The 17951-nt window shown below is 48.2% G+C and overlaps 1 long non-coding RNA gene across 2 annotated transcripts; it reads right to left on the bottom strand.

The window, feature by feature from the left end:
• Nucleotides 1–1795: 1795 nt before the first annotated feature.
• Nucleotides 1796–2701, bottom strand: LOC125511655. 2 transcript variants are annotated; one of them, XR_007285055.1, is made up of 3 exons: nucleotides 2629–2701; nucleotides 2469–2538; nucleotides 1796–2083 (listed from the first exon to the last, which is right to left on the bottom strand). It is a non-coding gene; the product is annotated as an uncharacterized LOC125511655 (long non-coding RNA). The 2 variants fall into 2 exon arrangements; XR_007285054.1 differs by having other exon boundaries at nucleotides 2638–2660.
• Between the last annotated feature and the right edge of the window lie 15250 nt (nucleotides 2702–17951).

A 17951-nucleotide genomic window follows, 5' to 3' on the forward strand; every position in this document is an offset into this window, starting at 1 on the left:
CAGGATATATGTTCCACTTTTAATGACTAAACTGTTTTCCTAATAATAATAAATGTTCAAATTGTTCATTTTCTCTGACACTATTTGAGTATTATCCCAGGAGATGATTAGCTGGGAGCACACTACCTGCAGCATGCATGTTCTAGGCTCCTATATGTGAACCAGCAGTACAAACTCATTATCTGCGCATGGAAGCTGACTTTCAAGTACATTAATTTCCCTGGAGGATTGTTATTCATACCAAAACATATTCTTTGTGATGAGCGGCTGTCATATAATAGTTTTTTAGCTATTACTGCAGGATTGATGAATGCTCATTATCTGGTAAGTTAATAGTGACCTACATATTCAATATATGTTCTCCTTGCTGAATAATTCTTATCTTCAAAAATTCTTCAATTGCAAGATATAGCTTTGTAAGTGCATCTAGTGCCACCCCTAGTTGGTTTTGGAGTATTGACGACAAACCTAGTTGAGGGACTAATGTGTTTGTGAGAATTGCAGGAAAACACAGGTAGAAGTCCCTCATTGATTCGGTTTACTACCAGAGATGACCCCTAAAAATGAATGAAGACATTGAAGTCAAAGGTGGTATATGAAGATATTCACATTGAAGACTATGACAACAGAAGACACGTTATGAAGCCTATGGAACTCGAAGACTTAGATCTTTCGTAGTTCTGTTTATTTTTGTTGAGTCATAGGAACCACCGTACTGTTAAGTGGGGTCCGGGAGAACAAGTCAGAATGACTTAAGTGATGCCTAAATCAAAAACCTATGTCTTCGAGTGAAGACAATGAGAGGAAATCTTGTCCAGAGCCGGACAAGTCAGCTTTGCTTGTAGCCCAAGTAAAGTTTCCATGAGAGTTCGAAATCTGACCGTTGAGACACGTGTCAGTTCCTTAGTGACCCAGGGTCATTTCGGACAAATCAGGTCGGGTTGCCAAGTGGCTATAAATAGCCCACCCCCACAACCATAAACGGTTGGCTGCTCAGATTTCAGTGCACGGCTTTTGTCGTTTGAGAGCAACCCACCTCGAAGCCTTTGAGAGAAAATTCCTAGTGAGGAGAAAAGCCCTAACCACCAGAGCCAGAGTAAATTGGGCATCACTTAAGTCTTCTTGTCTGTGTGATCTGAAGACTTATTACACTTGAGGACTGTGAATCCTCCAGACGGTTAGGCGTCACGTTCAGAGCATCCAAGAGACATTGTGGATTGCCAGTGAACGAAGTCTGTGAAGGTTTGGGAGTCTACCTTGAAGACTTACCAGAGTGATTGGGCGAGGACTAAGTGACCTTAGCTCAAGGAGATTACGGTGAGGACTGGGTGTCCTGAACTGTGTGTTCAGGACTGGGTGTCCGGGACTGTATGTCCTAAGGTTTAAATACCTAGCCGCTCCAACCAGACGTACAGTTGTCACAGCAACTGGAACTGGTCCAACATATCATTGTCTTCAACGAGTCACTGGTTTCCTCTTCACATCCTTCTCTTGCTGTTACTCATTGTGAAGTCATTGCATGCTTGCTTTATCATTTGTCTTCACAACGTGAATGCATGATCTGTTTGGCTTCATAACTTCTTCCTACTTGATCCTTATTACACTGAAGCTGTTTGTCACTGTGCTTTCACTCTATTGAATACATGACCATGGCTGGCCTAGTGTAATCTAACTTCCGCTGCATAGTAATAGGCATAATCTTCACTGTTTGTCTTCATAACTCCCAAGTTTTGAAGACTTTCATAAAAATCGCCTATTCACCCCCCCTCTAGTCGATATAACGCACTTTCAAGCTTCACCATATCTTCGATAAGAAAAACATGCAGCTCTGCACCAAATTCAACCCCAGTGGGTCCACCACCAATAATCACAAAGTGAAGGATCTTCCTCTTCTCCTCTTCGCTTATGTTAGGAAGTGATGCCTTTTCAAAGCAGTCATCACACCCTTCTGAATCTTTTGGGCATCCTCCACTTACTTGCATAAGTTGCATTACCTGCCTTGTTTTGGAGCTAGAAGAAGTTTGTAGCTCTTGATTATAAGAATTGAAATAGTCACCTTCAGCTGTCGATTTTCTAAGACAACCTGCTCGTCAAATAGAGGCCAAACTTTTGAATTAAGTATATTATGAAATCATGAATCTATAACTCTGCAATTCATCAAGTTTTGTATGAGTCATATGTTAATAACTGTGCAGTGATACGTACCTCAAAACCATAAGCATCAGAATGTAGATGCAAACTGAAATTGCAAGTATGTTTCATTCTAATACCAAAACATCAAAGTGGTAGGTTCCTTTGTCAAAAACACATTAAAAGTAACCACTTCATAGCTGAAAGGAATACCAAATAACATTCTAGAACATCATCAGTAGTTTAAATATTATGACAATAAGCAAATATAATCCTATAAAATCCTAATCAACCTTGCATTCAATTTGATAAACACTTGAACTTCATGAATCGATCACCTGTAAATTCAATTTTAGATGTAAAGGAAGAGAGGTGTTCTCCGTGTTCTTCTTCCGCAGAGCCTCCAATCTATAAAATTGGAAGTTTGAAAGACATCAGAAAATCACCACATGAGTTGAAAACAAAAGAGAGCACATGCATAGCTTGAACAAAGGTGACCGGATAGACTATACGTTCATCAGACGCCTCATCGCCGCATTGGGTAGACCAAATCTTCCTCGCGTTGTCCATGGTCCACATTGCGAACGGTAGGATATGGGAGATGACAGTGGGGTTCTGCCGACAGCTGGCCGCTCATCATCCCCATTCGCCAAGGCCTCCTCCAACCTCCAAGGGTCTGGTCGGCCAGCTCCAGCGCCATTCACAAGCAATCAGTAGCAAGCATTCAGAACAGAACATGGCCCAAACAAATATTAATTAATGAGAAAATAAAAGAGGGTTAACAAAAGGAGGGCTATACCTGCAGATCCGTAGCTATTGTACGAAGGCGACGACGAGCACAAATTGGACACGGGCATGTATGGGATTTCAATGAACAGAGACAGCAACAATCCTGCGATAAAGTCCCACACAAATCAATGGGAACATGAAAACCTAGCACTAAAGGAGAACAATATAGGGAGGGGAATGGATCACCTGGCTGTCGTCGGAGTGGCTGCGCGAAGGAGTACGAGCGTCACCGCCGGCCTGTCTCCCTGGGCCTCCTCGCCGCTGAAGGACACTCCGACAGCAGCGGCCATTTCTTCGCGTGCGCGTAGCAGGGGCTGGAGCGTGCAGGATCGGGAACTGGCGGCGGGCCCCATGTCTACCTGGGCCTCCTCGCTGCTGAGGGCCGCTCCGTCAGCGGCGACTGTTTCGCCCCGTGCACGAAGTAGGGATGGACGCACGGGATAGGAGCCGGCGGCGGCGCGAGAACTCTGACCGTCGCGGGTCTGCAAGCGCCGCGTTGCCTGCTCGATCTAGGGCCTAGGTGAGGGGAGGACGATGGTGGTGTGCAGCGGCGGTGGGGGTCTCTCTCTGTGTAGCCGCTCTGTGCGATAGGGGAAGGACGAGAGAAGGGTGCCTCGGGAAAGGGATTTGCTGGCTTCTATGCGAAGGCAACTTTTTCTCACCCGATCGCTAGGTCAGGACGTGGCATCAGCGAGAGGGTTCCCAGGGGTCGCGGCGGCTGCGGGGAGGTCGCAGGTGGTGGCGGCGGTGGTAGGAAGGAAAGGGAGAGGGAGAGGAATCGGGGGATGTGGAACGAATCTGGGGCTGGTGGGGGCGTGGGGCTGGCGCTCTTTCCCCTTTTTTCTCTCTCTCAACGGCTCAATGCTGATAGCGCGAGACCTCCGCTTCTTCCATTGGCTGCGCCGCACAGTACGCCCCCGCTCACGTGGCACGCGCGAACAACCCTCCTTGATGCACACCTTATTGTTTTGGATTCTTTTGCTCATACACATGCTAATATTTTCATTATTTTGATTATACACATGCGAATATTTTCATTCTTTATATCTTTTGCACCAACTGGATAATTCCTAAAGGGGCCCGTCTTCCAAATGGCCTCGTCACCGTCTTCCGGCATACACACTGGCCGGGTCTATTCCGTACGGATCCAGTCAGGCAGCCGAAGCGCCGGGTTTTGGCCATTAGCTGGGACCACTAGGAAGCGGCCCCCCACCCGGACCTTGATACGCATGCTAAGGCCGCGATCACAAATTTTCCGGTGAGTTCTCTTCATAAGCACGAGTCTTGAGTTTCGTTCTTAGTTTATCATCGAATGGTTTAACTCATGGCCTCTTTCATTCTGGTTTTCTGAATGATTGTAGAAATACTATCGAGTTCTTGAGGAGCACAAGTCCACTGCCGACAAGATCGTGATGCGCCAAGCGAGGAAGAAGGCCCGCCAGATGCAGTACAAGGTGCGCTGGGTGGCCATCTCCCAATATTATCACGACGCTCTTGGCGAGAAGATGACCAAGGAAGAGGCTCGGAGGTAGAAGCTTACCATGGAGAGGGAAGAGTACTTGATGGTAAGTATAACAGATTTTTCATTCCAATGTTTGTGGTAAATTTCGTCGTTTCTTGTTGACATGCCATTATGCTTTCATTATGTAGGTGTGTCCTGCTTCGTATTATGGAGAAGATGATGGATGGGCGGCATTGGTGGATCTATGGCTCGGCCAGGATGGAGACTGGGCGGCTAAGAGCATGAAAAAATGGCTAACCGAGGGACCGAGGTAGTATGCTCAGGGTAACCGGAACCACTTTGTCCACAAGAAACTTCAGGTATATATATGTACATTAATAATTCTTCTTCTTCTATTTACCGTCACTTTCTTATGTATGACTAACCTTTGTTTGGTGGTGCAGGAGGAGAAACTGAAGCGGCCACTCTCACACATGGAGGCGTGGGAGATCGCCCATACACGGAGGCATCCCAAGCCTGGCGAGGGCGAGTACTACGGCAGACCGCACATAAGAAAAAGGCATACAAAGAGGAGAAACCGAGGTTACATCCTGACACACCTGACCCCATGAAGGCGGCTCTTGACGACAGGGTGGTGGTGGGCATGGGGCCGAAGCTTCATGGTCGGTAGCCGGTTCTGAATGTTGTGGTCACTCCTTCTATCTCCTACACACACTAGTAGAAAAGGGGGCTTTGGTTCAGGCATGGTCAGCCCATTAGTCCCAATTCAGTCCAGAATCGGGACCCATGGGGGCATTGGTCCCGGTTCATGAGCCCAGGGGGCCGGCCGGGCCACGTGGGCCATTGGTCCCGGTTCGTCTGGACCTTTTGGTCCCGGTTGGTGGGACGAACCGGCACCAATGGGCCTGGCTCCAGGCCCACCACCATTGGTCCCGGTTGGTGGCTTGAACCGGGACCACAGGCTGCCCTTTAGTCCCGGTTCATGCCACGAACTGGGACCAATGAGCTGCCTATATATACCCCTCGCCCGCGAGCAGAGCACTCCAGTGCTATGTTTTTCTCTAGCTGGCGAGGGGGGGGCTTTGTAGTGCTCTAGCTCACCTCCTATACACATGAGGTGTTCGATGAAATGCCCGAGCCACACTAGTTAAGCTTTCTCCTCTCGAAGCTTGACTTCAAAGCTCCATTTTCCACGAGATTTGTCTAGGTTTAGCGGCCCTTCACGTCCCATTCCCGTCTTCACCGCCGTTGATCGCCCACGCCCATCTCGTCGCCGGCACCACCATGGTGAGCCTCTTGTTCTTATCTTCTTTCTGAAAGAAAAAATTCTTGCTTTAGATAGATACTTGTCTAATTTTATTACTATTTTATTGCTTGTTATTATATAGTGCGATGGTTCTGGTATCCTCCCCCATCGGCCCTCGTCCAGTCTATGATTCGGATGTGGTATATATTATCTTTATAACTATTGGTTCATTTATTGTTTCTGAAAATTATGCCGACCAACGTGACATAGATTTTATTTATCTAGGAGGTATGTGAACCGGAAATTCCAACCGACCCTATTGTCGAGAGGTTAAATTTAGTTGAAGAAGAAAACAATTTCTCGAATGAAAAAATAAAAAAAAATTGAGGAGGAGAAGATGATATTGGAGTTGCATGTTGCGGATGTCGTCGATGATCACAAGATCAAGATGGATGCAATGCGCTTGAAGATTAGAAAGATTAGAAAATATGTCATTCATACCGAGGCTTGTTATCATTATGACGTTGGATCAATTGTTACCTTGGTTGCAATTATGATCGCATTTGTTTTCGCATTGAAATGTTTTACATAGTTTTAATGTATGGTTTAATTAATTAGATGCTCTGGAGAGCTATATGTTGTTAGATGAGAACTATGTATGTACTTTGGTTTTAATGTGATGATGAACTTCTATTAATTTGGTCATTTAATTATCTATTCATGATGTTCTGTAATGGTTTTTGACACACTTAATTTTATATAATGCACGCAGATGAACCGGCAATGAATGTACGGTGACAGATACACCTCCGAGTACATTAAGGGCGTGCATGAGTTTCTCGAAGCGGCTGAGGCAAACAAGCAGAATGGTTTTATGTGTTGTCCATGTCCTAAATGTGGGAATACGATGTCTTACACTGACCGGAAAATCCTTCACGCCCACCTACTTTACAAGGGTTTCATGCCACACTATAATGTTTGGACGAGGCACGGAGAAATAGGGGTTATGATGGAAGACGGTGAAGAAGAAGAGTACGATGACAACTATGTGCCCCCTGAATACGGTGATGCTGCAACGGGGGGAGCTGGTGAAGATCACGAGGAACTAGGCGATGTGCCAAATGATGCTGCAACGAGTGAAGCTGCTGAAGTTCGATCGCATGTTAGAGGATCACAAAAAAGGGTTGTGCCCCAATTGCGAAGATGGCAACACAAAGCTCGGTACCGTACTGGAATTGCTGTAGTGGAAGGTAGAGAATGCTGTGCCTAACAAAGGATTTGAGAAGCTACTGAAAATATTGAAGAAGAAGCTTCCAAAGGATAACGAATTGCCCAACAGTACATATGCAGCAAAGAAGGTCGTATGCCCTCTAGGATTGGAGGTGTAGAAGATACATGCATGCCCTAATGACTGCATCCTCTACCGCGGTGCGTACAAGGATCTGAACGCATGCCCGGTATATGGTGCATTGCGGTATAAGATCAGACGAGATGACCCTTGTGATGTTGACGACGAGCCCCCCAGGAAGAGGGTTCCTGCGAAGGTAATGTGGTATGCTCCTATAATACCACGGTTGAAATGTCTGTTCAGAAACAGAGAGCATGCCAAGTTGATGCGATGGCACAGTGAGGACCGTAAGAAAGACGGGAAGTTGAGAGCACCCGCTCATGGGTCGCAGTGGAGAAAAATCGAGAGAAAGTACTGGGCTGAGTTTGCAAAGGACCCAAGGAACGTATGGTTTGCTTTAAGCGCGAATGGCATTAATCCTTTCGGGGAGCAGAGCAGCAATCATAGCACCTGGCCCGTGACTCTATGTATGTATAACCTTCCTCCTTAGATGTGCATGAAGCGGAAGTTCATTATGATGCCAGTTCTCATCCAAGGCCCTAAGCAACCCGGCAACGACATTGATGTGTACCTAAGGCCATTAGTTGAAGAACTTTTACAACTGTGGAATGGAAAGGGTGTACGTACGTGGGATGAGCACATACAGGAGGAATTTAACCTAAAGGCGTTGCTGTTCGCGACCATCAACGATTGGCCCGCTCTCAGTAACCTTTCAGGACAGACAAACAAGGGATATCACGTATGCACGCACTGTTTAGATGACACTGAAAGTATATACCTGGAAAAATGCATGAAGAATGTGTACCTGGGCCATCGTCGATTTCTTCCGACCAACCATCAATGTCGAAAGAAAGGCAAGCATTTCAAAGGCGAGGCAGATCACCGGAAGAAGCCCGCCATGCATACCGGTGATCACGTACTTGTTATGGTCAATGATTTACATGTAATGTTTGGAAAGTGTCCCGGCGGACTAGCTGTTCTGAATGACGCTGAGGGACACGCACCCATGTGGAAGAAAAAATCTATATTCGGGGACCTACCCTACTGGAAAAACCAAGAGGTTCGCTCTTCAATCGACGTGATGCACGTGGTGAAGAACCTTTACGTGAACCTCCTAGGCTTCTTGGGCGTGTATGGAAAGACAAAAGATACACCTGAGGCACGGGAGGACCTGCAACATTTGCACGAAAAAGACGGCATGCCTCCGAAGCAGTATGAAGGTCCTGCCAGCTACGCTCTTACGAAAGAAGAGAAAGAAATCTTCTTTGAATGCATGCTCAGTATGAAGGTCCCGAGTAGCTTCTCGTCGAACATAAAGGGAATAATAAATATGCCAGAGAAAAATTTCCAGAACCTAAAGTCTCATGACTGCCACGTGATTATGATAGAACTGCTTCCAGTTGCATTGAGGGGGCTTCTACCGAAAAACGTCCGATTTGCCATTGTGAAGCTATGTGCATTCCTCAATGCAATCTCTCAGAAGGTGATCGATCCAGAAATCGTACCAAGGCTAAGGAGTGATGTGGTGCAATGTCTTGTCAGTTTCGAGCTGGTGTTCCCACCATCCTTCTTCAATATCATGACGCACGTCCTAGTTCATCTAGTCGACGAGATTGTCATTCTGGGGCCCGTATTTCTACACAATATGTTCCCCTTTGAGAGGTTCATGGGAGTCCTAAAGAAATATGTCCGTAACCGCGCTAGGCCAGAAGGAAGCATCTCCATGGGCCATCAAACAGAGGATGTCATCGGGTTTTGTGTTGACTTCATTCCTGGCCTTAAGAAGATAGGTCTCCCTAAATCACGGTATGAGGGGAGACTGACTAGAAAAGGCACGCTTGGAGGGGACTCAATAATATGCAGGGACGGATATTCTTGGTCTCAAGCACACTACACAGTTCTACAGAACTCTACCTTGGTGACCCCGTATGTCGATGAACACAAGAACAGTCTGCGCTCCAAACACCCGGAGCAGTGCGACGACTGGATTACATGTGAACACATCAGGACTTTCAGCAGTTGGTTGGAAACACGTCTCAGAGGTGACAACACTGTTTTTGATGAGCTGTATTTGTTGTCCAGGGGACCATCTTTGACTGTATTGATTTACAAAGGATACGAGATAAATGGGAATACATTTTACACGATTGACCAAGATCAAAAGAGCACCAACCAAAACAGCGGTGTCCGCTTTGATGCAACAACCGAGAGGAGAAATGACACATATTATGGTTACATAGTGGACATATGGGAACTTGACTACGGACATGATTTTAAGGTCCTTTATTTAAGTGCAAATGGGTCAATCTGTCAGGAGGCGGGGTACAGGTAGACCCACAGTACGGAATGACAACAGTGGATCTGAAAAATCTTGGGTACACTAACGAACCGTTCATCCTAGCCAATGATGTGGCACGGGTTATCTATGTGAAGGACATGTCTACCAGACCGAGAAAAAGAAAATATAAGGAAGCGAATACATCATACGATGAGCCAAAGCGCCACATAGTTCTTTCAGGAAAAAGGGACATTGTGAGAGTGGAGGGAAAGACAGACATGTCTGAAGATTATGAAAAGTCTCATGAAATTCCTCCCTTCAAAGTCAAGGCTGACCCAAGCATCCTGATAAACGATGAAGATTATCCATGGTTATGGCGCAATAAGCAAATGACACAAACGAAGAAATAGTGAAGACTTTCTCCTGCAATTATTATGATGATACCATGCCAACTTTGTAATAGACGAGTATGATACCATTGTCCGTTTTGTACATGCACATGCTATATGGGTGAAATTATAATACCATGCCAACTTTCAACTTTTTCAGAGTTCATTTGAAATGCTTTAATGTCTTATGGTTCAGCCCTCGTAATACCATTAATCCCGGTTCGCTCCTTGTCAACTATGTTCTCAACAAGAACACTCAAGAGGACAGCCACATGGGCCATTGGTCCCGGTTCTTCTGGACCTTTTGGTCCCGGTTCCACGCACGAACCGGGACCAATGCGCCTCGCCCCTGGCCCATGACTATTTTACTAGTAAAGTTAATCACAAACCTGTGATTCACACAAATTTCAAAGAATTCAAATTTTAACTATTCAAATTTGAAAACTAATGGCACTAACAGAAAGTTTATAATTTTTCTAAAACAAATGGCACTAACAGAACGTTTATAATTTTGCTGACCTAAAAGCAAAAAGAAATAAAAATAAAGCAACAAAACAAAAGAAAATAAATAATGCAAAAAAACAAAACAAAAAAATTGGCAAAAACTATTTTTATAGTAAAGTTAATCACAAACTTGTGATTCACACAAATTTCAAAGAATTCAAATTTTAACTATTCAAATTTGAAAAGTAATGGCACTACCAGAAAGTTCATAATTTTTCTGACCTAAAAGCAAAAAAGAATTAAAAAATAAAGCAAAAAACAAAAGAAAATAAATAATGCAAAAACAAAACAAAAAACTGGGAAAAAAACTGCCACCTATTGGGCCACCATGGCCTGAATACGACTAGAAACCCAACATGGGCCAGGATTCAGGTCCGCAGAAGGCCCAATAGGCCCACAGACAGCACAGTGTGAGATTAGGCCTGTAAGCCTGCATTTGAGAGGAGTTCGAGAGGGTAGCCGCAGTGGGGCTTATAAACCACTCCGAGCCCCTCTCAACTAGCGAGGTGGGACTAAACTTTTGGCCGCGGGTAGCGCAAGGCCTTTGGTCCCGGTTGGTGGCACCAACAGGGACTACAGGTGGGCATTGGTACCGGTTCGTGGCACCAACCGGTACCAATGCCCAGATTTAGTCCTGGTTGGTGCCACCAACCGGGACCAAAGGCCGCCGCTTCCCGCCCTTCAGGCTGCCGAAAACTGACCTTTGGTCCCGGTTGGTGGCACCAACCGGGACTAAAGGTGGCATTGCTCCCGGTTGGCGATATGAACCGGGACCTATGCTCTTGGTATATAACCAGGACTTGTGAAAATTTCAGTTTCTCATCGACCATTTGCCCCCGACGACACCGAGCTCATCGACGCCGCCAGGCTGCCCGTGCTCGCCATCGCCGCCCGCTCCTCGTCGCAGTCGCCCCCCGCCCTTGCCCTGACGGGTCGCCGCCCGGTCCTCGTCGCCGTCGCCCTTCCCCCACGCGCCGCCCCGCCTCGAGCTCCCCTGCTCTGACGCACGCGCCGCCCCGGCGCCCCGAGCCCCTGCCCCGTGCTCGCCGTCGTCGCCCCGCTCCCTTGCCCCGACGGGTCGCCGCCCGGTCCTCATCGCCGTCGCCCTGCCCCCACGCGCCGCCTCGCCTCGAGCTCCCCTGCTCTGACGCGCGCGCCTCCCCGGCACACCGAACCCCTGCCCCGTCCCGCCCCCGCGCGCTGGCGCCCTTGCTGCCCCCGCCGTCACCATCGTCATCGCTAGCCGCCTCCGTTGTGAGCCGCCGCGCCGCCCCGGCTCTGTTTTTTATTTTTATTAGTTTAATTTTTTTATTCATATATATATATATAATGTATATGTGTATGTATGTGGCTATGTGTATGTAGATGTTCAAAATGTATAAAAAAATTGTTCAGAGCATGTTTTTGTTCATATATGTATTTTTTTTGTTCATATGTGTATTAGTGTTTTTTTCCATACATGTAATTTTTCTGGTTGTAAAAGAGTTAGGAAAATTTAGAATATGCTAAATATATATAGAAAGTTTTTTGTTCATAGAAAGTTTTTTGTTCATATATATAGAAAGTTTTTATATATGAGTATGGATATATATTCGATATATATGAGAAATGATGATCCATGGAAAAGTTTTATATATACAAAAGTTACATTTTTAGAAAAGTTTTATATATCTAGCTAGGAAGGGAAGAAGAAGAAGAAAATGAAGGATAGGAAAGAAGAAAATAAGAAGAGGAAGAAAGAAGAAGAGAAGAGGAAGAGGAGAGGAAGAGGAGAAATAAATAAGAAGAGGAAAAAAGAAGAAAAAGAAGAGGAGAATAAGAAAGGAATAGAGGAGAAGAAGAAAAAATAGAAAATCTCTATTCCTTTCTTCTTCTCCGCTTCTTTTTTCTTTTTTTATTCGATCTTCTCCTCTATTCCTTTCTTCTTCTCCTCTTTTTATTTCTTCTTCGTTTTCTTATGTTTTATCGGGTCTGTCGTCGTCGATATATCCCTCCCAATAACTTCAACACGAGGGGGGTCGATATACCCCCTCCCCAATAATATTATTTTCCCATGTACGTATGTCGTCGTTGTCGATATAACCCCCTCCCGATAACTTCAACACGTGGGGGGGTCGATATACCCCCTCCCCGATAACATTATTTTTCCGTGTATGTATGTCGTCGTTGTCGATATTACCCCCTCCCGGATAACTTCGACATGAGGGGCGATCGATATATATACCCCCTCTCGACTGTGATAACTTATACCGCGGGAGCACCCCCCACCCCGTCCCTCTCACTCGACCAAAACTCTCGAGGACACCCAAATCCTAGAAAGAAACGATGTCGGTCTCCTACCCCCTCCCGCCGCGCCCCTAGCTACCCGACAAACTCTCTCGAGGCCACCCCAAACCCTTGAAGCGTTGCCAAGGCCACCCCAAACCCTAGAGAAGTAGCGTCGAGGCCACTAATATGATTCCTTATTGTGATTAGCTAGCTAGTTCTACGTTTGCCACTAATATATCCATCTGTCATGTTTGAATAATAATTGCCATGTTGTAAATATTTGTAGAAACTATGGACACCCCCCGAGACGAAGCACAAGAAGCGGTGTTGGGGGACATAATCGCACTAGCAAGTGATGCCGTCTTCTCGTTTCTCAAGGACACTGATGGTCTGGAAGGACAGGGTGAAGAAGCAGGCTATGATTATGATGGCTCCTTTGACCCAATGCCGGTGCAAGAAGGAGACCGTGATGATGGCTCCGGTGACCCAATGATGGTGCAAGAAGGAGACCGTGATGACGGCTCCGGTGACCAAATCGAGTCCGGCCAGGTATATATATTAGTTAAGCCTGTGTTGACTAGCTAATTGATGCATTCATTGTTTTGGTATGTACACATATTAATTAACTCTCGTCTTTCTTCTTTTTTCTAGACCTCCGGATCGAGCACGACTTCGGTAAAGAGACGAGGCCCGAAGAAAAAGTTGAGCTCGGATGAAAGTTTGAGATCACAGCAATCGCGCGTGACGCCCAACCAATTGAACCCATCCGGACAAAATATGCATTTTCTGCTCAGTGTGGGGTTCTTGTTAGGGACAAGATCCCGATCAGCATCCACCAATGGTATAAGCCTAAGAACGAAGACCCTGAGGTGTCTTATGTCAATGATATGCGGAAAAATGATCTTTGGACTGAGCTGAAGTCAAATTTCACCCTACCGCCAGAGGAGGATCCGGAGAAGCCAGTTAAAGAGCAATTAATCAAGTCTTTTTCTCTTAAGAAGATGGCAGACCTATTCAGGAGGTGGAAGAATGAGCTAAAAAGGTTTGTCGAGAAAGAAGAGACACCAGAATTCATCGGCAAATATGAGAAGATCAGAGATCACTGGCCCGCATTTGTGGCCCACAAGACATCGGAAAAGAGTAAGAAGATGTCGGCGACAAACAAGTGAAATGCTGCAAAGAAGAAGCTTCACCATCGCACGGGGTCAGGTGGCTACCTCAAAGCCCGGCCTAAGTGGGCCAAGGCTGAGAATGATCTGCTTGATAAAGGGATCGAACCATAGACAATGCACTGGCCAGACCGTTGCCGGACTTGGTTCATCGGGGCTGGCGGAAACTTGGACCCTGTATCAGGGAAGTGCCTTTGGACGGACGAGCAAATGAAAATACCAGTCAAGAGGCTTCAGCACCATATCGATGCAGCGCATCAAGGGACGTTCGTTCCAGACAAAGAGAACGACGAGCTCACAATGTCCCTCAGGAATCCTGAGCACCCTGGATGGACACGAGGCACGCCAGGCTCCGTTCCGTGGAAGGCTGGTTTTCCGGACGCAGGCGGTTACCAATGCTAGGAGAGGAGGAAAAAAGTGCAGCAGACCCAACTGCAGGCGCTGCATGCAAGGGTACAAGCGATAGAGGAACGAGAAGCAAATCGCAGCAAACGACTTGCCGAAGCTTCCCCTGAAGCTACCCCGCCATCTCAGGGGAGGAGCAGCGTGGCTTCCACTGAGCCGCTTCAGCCGGAGCATGTCTTGACGACTCCTGCCAGCTACCCCGTGGATGCTATCACGGAGTCTCAACATTGCCACCTTATGATGCAATGGTAGAACATCAAAGTCAAGGCGGTGTCGGCTCTGTTCGACCTCCTGAACCCGGCGTAACTTTTCACTGTCGTCCGATTCCAAAAGGATATGCTAGGGTGACGGTGGATGAAATAACGGAGGGATTTGAGGACCTCCAGCTTGACCACACTACCGGTGAAGGGGAGACTGGGCTGGGTTCTACTCTGAAGACTCCATGCCTATGGTGGAAGGAGCTCATCAACCTTCCAAACTGGACGCCTCCGCCTCCTCCTCCTCCGGCGAGTCAGGGCACTCCCGCTCCTCCACTGCCTCCTCCTCCGGCGAGTGACGATCAGGCCACTCGGCCTCCTTCTCCGGCGCGTGGCGGCACTCCGCCTGCGCAGGCGTGCCCGAGCAGCCAGCCTCCTCCTTCTCCGCCTCGTCAGCAAGGGTGGAAGAGACCCGCCGCCGCTCCGGCTGCTCCGACGCGTCATAGTCCTTCTCCTCCGCCTCGTAAGTAAGGAAAGAAGACAGCCGCAGCCGCTCTGTCTGCTCTGCCGGCATCTAGCAGTACAGCCAGAGGCGGGAGACAATACAGATTCGGTCCTTCTCTGAAGACTCCAGAGAAGTTACCATACGAGATGACCCCGGAGGAGAACGCGAAGATCGCGCGAGCCGAAGTGACGAACTTCTTTCAAGGGGTGAACGCAAAGAAACATCCACCTCCGGATGAGAAGGTAGATCCGGTGAAAGCGAAGCACACTCTAGCTGCCCTGACAAAACCACCAAAGTCTCCGTCGAAAGGCAACTATGAGCGCATTATTGGAAAGACATTTGTCGAAGCGGAGCGGTCGGGAAGTACTGTTAGTGATCAAAGGATAAAAGAACGACGAGATGGGAAAAAAAATTGCCCAGCTCGGTGAACAAGCGAACCAATCGTGCCCCCCGCTCAAGGTGTATAGCGACATCGTCGCTAATGATCCGAGGATGGTGCCCGGTTATAGCAATCTTGGAGATTACCTGCCCGACGATGTACATTATGATTTCTTGGAGGTGGAGGCGGTACACAGATACGAGTACGGTGTAACGCCCGGAAAATCATGCTGCAGTAATCCAACGCTAATCATGCCATGTCACCACGGTTACTGTTGATAATCTACCGTTAGTCCAAAACCGAGTCAAATTCAAAGATTAAAATAAAGTTAAATTATAAAAGTTTTCAAAAGTTAAAACAAAAATGTTCGGGTAGTGCCGTAATTTGCATATTTAATTATGGTGTGATAAACATATTTTTATAAAGTGCCTAAGTGCTTTAAACTAAATAAAACAGAAAAGGGAAATAAATAAAAGAAAAAGGGAAAAGACAAAACAAAAAAAAGAAAGAAACCCCGCTGCCCCTGGGCTTCGGCCCAGCAGGCTGCAAGCCCCCCCCTCCTTGGGCCTCAGCCCACCAGGCCCAACCGGCCACCCCCACTACTCCTTATCCCCACTCCCCCCCCATAACTCCACCGACACCCCCACTCCCTCCCGAAAATATCCCCCCCCCTCTCCCCCGATTTGGATCGGGATCGAGGAGGAGGCCATCGACGTTGCCCCCATGCTCGGAGAACGCCGCCTCGCCGTCGCCCCCTCCCCGCCTGGACCTCGCCGGACTCCCCCGCCGGACTGCACCTCTACGCCTCCTCGTCCTCGTCGTCCACCCCACGCCCCGCTGCCAATATCCCTGCTCCGCGCCGTGAGCTCACCCTCTCCATCCTCTCTGTCTTCTCGTGCACCACCATGACCTCGCCGCGCCGCTGCTACGGCCACGGTCGCCGTGCGCCCACGCCCGTGCCCCGCTGCCGTTCGGCCACGCCCTTTGCCGCGGCGCCCGCCCCGCTCGACACCCACGCTGCTCGCGCACTGCCCCGCGACCCCTGACGCCGTCACCACGCGCCGCCTGCGGCCATCCCGCACCCCAGCGCACGCCCTGCGCCTGCCTCCGCTCCCCGCTGCCGTTGCCCTGCTGTTTCGCCGCCGCCCCTACACTTGTTGTTGCTGCTGTTGCGTTGCTACTACGCGGCCACTGCTGCTGCTGCCTACACGACGCCCAGGCCGCGCCCGCTTGCCCCCCATCGCGCCTGGCTGGCCATGGCCGCGCCCGGGGCCTCTTCCCCTGTCGCATGGAAGGCCCGGCCCCGCCGCTCGCCGGAGCTGGCCGGCCCTTCCCCCTACCTCGCCGGCCTCTGGCGCCCCGCCGCGCCCCGGTGGCCTCCGCCTGCGCCCCGGGTACGGGCGCCCGCACGCTCACGGGGCTTCGCCCCAGAAAACGCACCCGTTGCGCCAGATCGGGCTGCGCCCGACGCCCGCGGCACCCGAACCCAATAAGGCCATGGGCCTATGACAAACGGGCCCCAGAGCCCCAGAACGTATTTTTAAAAAAAAAATAAAAGCAAAAATAAAAATAAAATTAATTAATTAATTAAAGAATTAATTAACTTAATTAATTTTGATTAATTAAACTAAAACAACTAATTAAGCCTAACTAATTAACCTAAACCCTAATTAATTAAAACAGTCAATGACAGGGGGGTCCCACCCCTGTTGACCAGTCAAACGTTGACTAGTCAACTAGGTCCCTCTGGCCCACCTGTCAGTCACTGGGTACACTTTTGTGTACACTGTGCTGGGTGCGCCTAGCAATTTAGCAATTATTTTCGAATTAAAAATAATTTCGGAAATTAATAAAATCTTTAGAAAATCATATATTTTAATCCGTAGCTCGGATGAAAAAACTTTGTACATGAAAGTTTCTCAGAACGACGAGACGAATCCGGATACGCAGCCTGTTCGTCCGCCACGCATCCCTAGCATAGCAATCACGCAACTTTCTCCCTCCGGTTCATCGGTCCGAAAACGCAAAACACCAGGAATACTTCCCAGATGTTTTCCCCCTTCACCGGTACCACCTCGTACGGCGTTAGGGCACACCTAGCATCAGCTTTGTCATGTCATGCATCGTCATACATTTGTTTGCATTATATTTATTGTTTCTTCCCCCTCTTCTCTCGCTAGACATCGAGACCGACGCCGCTGCTACCCAGTACGACTACGGTGTTGACGACCCCTCTCTCTTGCCAGAGCATCCAGAAAAGCCCCCCCCCCCTTGATCACCGGATATCACCTACTCTTCTCTATACTGCTTGCATTAGAGTAGTGTAGCATGTTACTGCTTTCCTTAATCCTATTCTGATGCATAGCCTGTCATTGTTGCTACAACTGTTGATACCTTACCTGTAATCCTAAATGCTTAGTATAGGATGCTAGTTTATCATCAGTGGCCCTACATTCTTGTCCGGCTGCCATGCCATACTATCGGGCCGTGATCACTCGGGAGGTGTTCACAGGTATATACTATATACTTTATACATGATACATGTGATGACTAAAGTCGGGTTGGCTCGAGGAGACCCGCGGTTGATTCACGAATTGGGGGCTGGAAGGACATACTTTCCGACGGCCCTCTGTGTGGATCTTTGTGGCGAAGCGACAGGGCAGGTTGAGACCACCTAGGAGAGAGGTGGGCCTGGCCCTGGTCGGCGTTCATGGTTATTTCAAGATAACACGTTTAACGAGATCTTGGTAGTTGATCTGAGTCTAGCCACTGGCCTATACGCACTAACCATCTACGCGGGGACAGTTATGGGCACTCGACGTCGTGGTATCAGCCGAAGCCTTCGTGACGTCAGCGACTGAGCGGCGCGCGCCGGATTGGAC

Source organism: Triticum urartu, chromosome 5 (assembly GCF_003073215.2).
Source record: "Triticum urartu cultivar G1812 chromosome 5, Tu2.1, whole genome shotgun sequence".
NCBI lineage: Eukaryota > Viridiplantae > Streptophyta > Magnoliopsida > Poales > Poaceae > Triticum > Triticum urartu.